Source organism: Leuciscus leuciscus, assembly GCF_965113295.1.
Source record: "Leuciscus leuciscus genome assembly, chromosome: 11".
In the NCBI taxonomy this organism is placed as follows: Eukaryota; Metazoa; Chordata; class Actinopteri; order Cypriniformes; family Leuciscidae; genus Leuciscus; species Leuciscus leuciscus.
Window position 1 is genome coordinate 34,041,757 of NC_138735.1, and position 7,500 is coordinate 34,049,256.

The following is a 7,500-nucleotide window of genomic DNA, read 5'->3' on the forward strand; positions in this document are numbered from 1 at the left end:
GGAAAACCGGGATATATGAGGAAAAAAACCATGGAAACTAATAAAAAAAATAAAAAACACATTTTATAGTTATTCAAAACTCTGAAATACTTTCTCTGGTAGAAATTTTGTAAAAATATATTTTGGTAACACTTTACAATCAGGTTCATTAGTTAGCATTAGTTAATGTATTACTAACATGAACTTACATTAGCAATACATTTGTTACAGTATTTCTTCATCTTTGTTAATGTTAGTTAATAAAAATACAGCTGTTCATTGTTTGTTAATGTTAAGCTCACAGCGCATTAATGTTAACAAATACAACATTTGATTTTAATAACGTATTAGTAAATGTTGAAACTCATATTAATTAGTAATAAGATTAATAAATGCTCTAGTAAGTATTGTTCATTCTTAGTTCATGTTAACTAAGGTAGTTAACTAGGCAAGGCAAGGCAAGGCAAGTTTATTTATATAGCACATTTCATACACAATGGCAATTCAAAGTGCTTTACATAGAAGAAATTAAAATAATGAAAAGAAATAAGAATAATTAAAACAGTTTAGAAAAATAAAATAAAATACAGTACTTTTAAAAAAATAAAAAAGAATATTTATTATAGATCTTTCTTTCAAAGGATTCCCTTAAGACTTAAATCTTTCAACCTTCTTTTAACCTTCAATCTTCTTACGACTTCCATCTATCAACTTTCCTTTAACTTTCTTTTCTCCCTCATTTACTCACACGTTCTTTTCACTTTCTTTAGCACTTTAGCACTGCGTTCACATTCTTTCTCAGACGAAAACTTTAATATCGTCATTTAAATACTGTTCTACTTTCAAACCCACATTAATCACTTTCACATTATCACCTTCTGAGTGGGCATTTACAGTTTCGGGCTAAATGCCCTGCTGACATAGGAGAAATTAAAATAATTAAAAGAAATAAGAATAATTAAAACAGTTTAGAAAAATAGAGTAAAATACAGTACAGTACAAACAGTCGGACGAACAGCGGCACAGTGCTCATTCAGTAAATGCATAGCTAAACAGAAGTGTTTTGAGTCTGGATTTGAATGTGACTACAGTAGGAGCACATCTGATCTCTTCTGGAAGCTGGTTCCAGCTGCGGCTGGCATAATAGCTAAAAGCAGACTCACCATGTTTAGAGTGAACCCTTGGTATTTCTAGCTGATATGATCCTAATGATCTGAGTGATCTGTTGGGTTTATATTCAGTGAGCATATCTGCAATGTATTGAGGTCCTAGGCCATTGAATGATTTATATACCAGTAATAATACTTTAAAATCAATCCTAAATCTAACTGGGAGCCAGTGTAAAGACCTGAGGACTGGTGTGATATGTTCATATTTTCTGGTTCTGCTCAGAATCCTAGCGGCAGCGTTCTGTATGAGCTGCAACTGTCTTATGGTCTTTTTGGGAAGGCCAGTGAGGAGTCCATTACAATAATCCACCCTGCTGGTGATGAAAGCATGCACAAGTTTCTCTAAGTCTTGTCTGGAAACAAAGCATCTGATTCTTGCAATATTTTTCAGATGATAGTATGCTGATTTAGTTATTGCTTTGACATGACTACTGAAACTAAGCTCTGACTCTAGTGTCACACCAAGATTCCTGACTTGATGTTTAGTTGTTTTACCCCTAGAGTGAAGGTATGCGTTCACTTTGAGAACTTCATCTTTGTTTCCAAACGCAATAACTTCAGTTTTGTCTTTGTTTAATTGAAGAAAGTTTTGACACATCCAACTGTTGACTTCGTCAATGCATCGGCACAGGGAGTCAATTGGGCTGTAATCATTAGGCGATAGGGCTAAGTACAGCTGTGTGTCGTCTGCATAGCTGTGGTAAGCAATTTGGTTATTTCTCATTATTTGGCTCATTGGGAGCATATACAGGTTGAACAGGAGTGGTGCAAGGATTGACCCTTGAGGGACTCCGCATGTCATGGATGTCCACTCAGACTTATGGTCTCCTATACTCACATAATAACCTCTCCCATCTAAGTATGACCTGAACCATTTTAGGACTATCCCAGAAAGCCCCACCCAGTTTTCCAGCCTGTCAAGAAGTATGTTGTGATCGACAGTGTCAAATGCAGCACTGAGGTCGAGTAGTACCAGCACTGATAATTTTCCTGAATCAGTATTTAAGCGAATATCGTTTATTATCTTTATGAGCGCTGTCTCTGTGCTGTGGTGCGGTCGGAAACCAGATTGAAAATTGTCAAAGTATCCATTCGAGCTTAAGAATTTGTTCAGCTGATTGAAGACAACTTTTTCAATGATCTTGCCTATGAAAGGAAGATTTGAGATCGGTCTATAGTTGCTTAATATGGTCTTATCCAGATTGCTCTTTTTCAGGAGGGGCTTGACAACTGCAGTTTTCAGGGAGTTTGGAAAACTCCCAGAGAGAAGTGAGGCATTTACCACTTCTAGAAGATCTGCTTCTAAACTGTTTAGCACAATTTTGAAGAAAGATGTGGGAAGTGTGTCAAGGGCACAGGTTGATGTTTTAAGGTGTTGTACGGTTTCTTCCAAAATTTTGCCATCAATTTCTTTGAAGTCAGACATAGTAACTACTTTCTCAGGTGGTCTGATCTGTCTGACCCCAGTGCAACTCAAGGATGTGCTGATCACCTTTCTGATATTATTGATTTTCTCAGAGAAGAAAGAAGCAAACTCACTGCACTTGCTGTTTGAGAGCATTTCACTGGGAATCTGGCTTGGGGGGTTTGTCAGTCTCTCTACAGTAGCAAAAAGAGTGTGTGTGTTGTTTAAATTGCTGTTTATAATATTTGAGAAGAAAGTCTGTCTAGCTTTGCCTAGTTCCATATTGAAAGCATGCAGGCTGTCTTTGTAGATGTTATAATGGACTACAAGTTTTGTCTTCCGCCACATGCGCTCTGCTTTTCTGCATTGTCTTTTCATATTTTGCACTGCTGTTGAGTTTCTCCAAGGTGCTTTTTGTCTGCCACTCTTCTTCCTGACTTTAACAGGAGCAATATCATCAATTATATTTTTAACTTTTGAGTTAAAAGAATCAAGGAGAAAATCAACAGAGTCAGCAGATATGCTTGGTGTTAAGGATAAAGCCTTCATAAATCGTACACTAGTGTTCTCATTTAAGCATCTCTTCTTGACAGACACAGATCTAGCTTCAGTGGCAGGAGAGATCAATATATCAAAGAAAATACAGAAATGATCAGACAGTGCTACATCCTTTATAAAAATCGATGAAATGTTTAGACCCTTACTGATAAGTAAATCTAGAGTGTGTCCATGATTGTGTGAGAGCTCTGCAAACTTAAGAGTTCATAACGGTTAGTCTTGCTAAATTGTAAGTAAGAAATTTAAAGAAGTTTTGGAGATCTTGGAAATGGCACCGCCCAAGAAATCTGAGTCTAAAATGGAAAGTGATATGGAAGAAATCCGCAAGTCACTCAGTCATATGTCTGGGGAACTTGTTAAAGTTACCGAACAGCTGACAAAGCTAACGCAAGTTGTAGAAGAGGTGAAACAACTGAAAGATATGATAAGCGCAAAAGACAAAATAATCAATGAACTCGAGAGAAGGCTCGATAACATTGAACAACACATGCGAATGGAGGATGTAATAATTACTGGCCTGACCATCAAACCTCGGTCTTATGCGAAAGCAGTTGCAAGTGGTAGCGATGTCAGTGAGGATGCGGAGAAAGCTGATTTGCAAACACTGGAAAGGCAAGTTCTTCATTTTTTGAAAGAGAAGGATATACATGTGGATCCGAAAACCATCTCGGCGTGTTATACTTTACCACGCAAAGACAAGACGAGACCTGCCATCGTCATGCGCTTCGTAAATCGGAAAAACAAAACTGAAATGCTGAGCCAAGGAAAAAAGTTGAGAGGAACAGCGGTGTATTTGAATGAGCATTTAACGCAGAAAATGGCAAACATCGCAAGAGAAGCCCGCTCCCTGCGGAAAATTGGGAAAATCAAGGCGACATGGACAAGAAATTGTAAGGTATTTATCCAACTTAATGGGTCAAATCCGGAACAAGCTAAAGTTGTGATGTTAAGAGACCTAATCGATCTAGAACAGTTTAAATAATGAGACATATTTCTTTTTGTATTTTCAATACACCTCAAGATATGCCAATGTTAAACCCTGTGGGAATGAACATAATTTTGTCAAAAGGGGAATTGTGGTCAGATAAATGGATATATCTTGTTGTTGGACTGAGCATGTATGATTTTATTAGAATGTCTATTCGATCTAAGTACTCACACTTTCGATCATGGTCCCAAATGTTGACATAAACAGTGACAAAATATTTGATATGGAAACTGTCTATGCACAGAATATATTAGTGCCTGGGGAATGTCAATACTTTACAACACAAGAGTTTAATGGGATTACACAAAGGTTTTCTAATGACGCATTTTCCATTATACACTTTAATAGCCAAAGTTTGAAATGTAAATTATCTAAGATCAACAACTTTCTTAGTGATCTAAAACGGACATTTAAAGTGATTGCTGTAACAGAAACCTGGTTGAAGGAAACGCAAGTTGACAGTGTACAGATCAATGGTTACAACATGTTTTATGAAAACAGGACGGGGAAAGGTGGAGGAGGTGTTGCCCTCTATGTTGATGCTAAACTGAAATGTAAAGTTGTTGAGCACAAAACTATAGCTGTGATTGATTTGATGGAAGCATTAACGATAGAAATTATAAATGACAAAGGAAAAAATGTGTTAATTACTTGTGTTTATAGACCACCTGGGCCTATTACTGATTTGTTTACAGAAAAAATTATAGAAATGTTTGAGGATGTAAAGAACAAATCAGTAATTGTATGTGGTGATTTCAATATAGATCTGGGTAGCAAAATAGTAACTAACGACTTTAAGAATTATATGGAAATTGCAGGTTTATGCCCAATGATAACCAAACCAACCAGAATCACAATTCATAGTGCTACGATTATTGATAATATATATACAAATATACACGGTGAAATTATAAATGGTATTTTCATGACAGATGTGAGTGATCATCTCCCTGTATTTATAATTTATGACAATTTCTGTATCGATACTATGCAAGATAACTCTCTCGTTGTCATAAGGGATAAGTCCAGAAAGGCTATTGAGGATTTTAAAGAAGATCTTAAGAGACAAAACTGGGATCAAGTATATACGAATGACTTAAATAATGCTTATAATGCTTTCATGACTACACTAATTAATTCATATGATAAAAATTGTAAACAAGTCAAAATTCGTGCTCAAACTGCGAAAAAATCCTTTGGTAACCCTTGGATGACAAATGGGTTGAAAAACGCTTGTAAAAAAAAAAATTATCTGTATAAAATGTTTCTTAAAAAAAGAACAGAAGAAGCTGAGTGTAGATATAAAAAATATAAAAACAAACTTGTATTAATTATAAGAAAACAAAAAAAGGATTATTACACCAATTTGATAGACAAAAGTAAAGGTAATATCAAAAATACATGGGGTGTAATAAATACAGTCTTGCATAAAAGCAGGGCCAAAATTATTACTCCTGATTTTATAACCAAGAACAACTCAGATAAATATGCAACAGAAGAAATTGTAAACGAATTCAATAATTATTTTGCAAACATTGGCTCCAATTTAGTACAATGCATCCCAGATGAAAACATTGATGGTTGTATTATTCCACATAGTGTAAACAGCATTTTCCTTGAGAGGGTACAAGCGAGTGAAATTTTGAAAATTGTGTATGAATTTGCAAATAAAAAGTCAAATGATTATACAGATATGAATATGGCACTGATAAAGCAAATTATAGACGTTATTGTTGAGCCTTTTACTTATATTTGTAATTTGTCATTCTCTACAGGGAAATTTCCAGAAAGTATGAAAATAGCCAGAGTGGTTCCACTTTTTAAAAAAGGAAATAAAAATGATGTTTCGAATTATAGACCCATATCCTTGTTACCACAGTTATCTAAAATTTTGGAAAAACTATTTGTGATTAGATTAAAACAATTTTTGGATAAAAATAAATTGTTAAACAATAGTCAATATGGATTTCGTTCAAATCATTCAACTGCAACAGCAATTTTGGAACTGGTAGAAGAAATAACCAATGCTATGGATAAGAAACATGTTACTGTAAGTGTCTTCGTGGACTTGCAAAAAGCGTTCGACACCTTAGACCATGAAATATTACTGAGTAAACTACATAAATACGGTATAAGAGGTATAGTTCATCAGTGGGTCAAAAGTTATTTAAAAGATAGAGAGCAATATGTTGAAATCAATAACACAAAATCAAAAAATTGTCCAATAACTTGTGGTGTACCCCAGGGATCGGTACTAGGTCCAGTACTTTTTCTTCTTTATGTGAATGATATAGCAAATGTTTCAAAGTTACTAAAATGTATTTTGTTTGCGGATGATACTACTTTATTTTACGCTGGTAAAAATATAAATGATGTATTACAAGTTGTAGAGTATGAGTTTGGGAAAATTATGAGATGGTTTAACGCCAATAGACTGTCTTTAAATATCAGTAAGACAAAATTTATGATTTTTAGTTGTATAAATAAGGATTTTGATGTAGCATTGTCAGTACAAGGAGTACAGATTGAAAGGACTCATGAATTTAAGTTTTTAGGTGTTGTGATTGATGAACAGTTGACATGGAAATTCCATATTGACCATGTTAAATCTAGGGTATCCCAAATTATAGCCGTGTTACATAAGGTAAAAGAATCTGTAAATAAATGTGCCTTAATTTTGTTATATAATTCATTGATTGTTCCACATCTGACCTACTGCATTGAAGCATGGGGAAGTGCAAACAAGACTTTCATAGAATCAGTTTTTAAATTACAAAAACGTGCCATTCGCATTGTAAATGGAAGTGAATATAGGGCCCATACAAATCCAATATTTATACAGTTAAAAACCTTAAAATTCAATGACTTATTGGAATATAGCCTTCTAAAAATAATGTATAAAGCTCACTTGAAAACATTACCTGATAAATTACAAAATAGATTCATCAAGAGAGTTAGTAGATTTAATTTAAGAGGAACTGAAGTCTTTCAGAAACCAGAGTTTAGAACAAAATTAAAGGAAAGATGTGTCTCAATACAAGGTGTCAGTCTGTGGAACAATCTAAATAGTGAAATTAAAACTTCGATATCGTTTTTTGTTTTTAAGAAGAGTGTAAAAGCATTACTAATAGAGAAATATAATGCTTCTATTTAGCAGGAAAATGTGATATTTGATTTATGACTTTGTGTATGTGCTGCAAAGTAGATGTGTGTTGTAAGTGCACCTCTTTGGAATTGTAATTTAACTTATGTTGATAAGGGGCAGATATTATAAGTTTATCTTCTTTCTGCTCCCTTTCATTTCTTTTCAAAAGAATGAAATAAATAAAATATGAATGAATATGAATGAATATGAATGAATATGAATGAATTGTGTGTGGGTCCATGTACATGCTGAGTCA

At 34.2% G+C, this 7,500-nt stretch overlaps 2 protein-coding genes across 5 annotated transcripts in view; one reads left to right on the forward strand and one right to left on the reverse strand.

Moving 5' to 3' along the window:
• LOC309509812 (uncharacterized protein) overlaps positions 1–420 on the forward strand; it is a 4,145-nt gene extending 3,725 nt beyond the window's left edge. Inside the window, exon 2 of the mRNA XM_082184763.1 lies at positions 1–420. This exon is cut by the window's left edge and continues 1,059 nt beyond it. The gene's annotated coding sequence lies outside the window, so the exon portion shown is untranslated.
• Positions 1–7,500, reverse strand: part of l3mbtl4 (L3MBTL histone methyl-lysine binding protein 4) — a 68,499-nt gene that overhangs the window by 15,502 nt on the left and 45,497 nt on the right. The window lies entirely within an intron of this gene.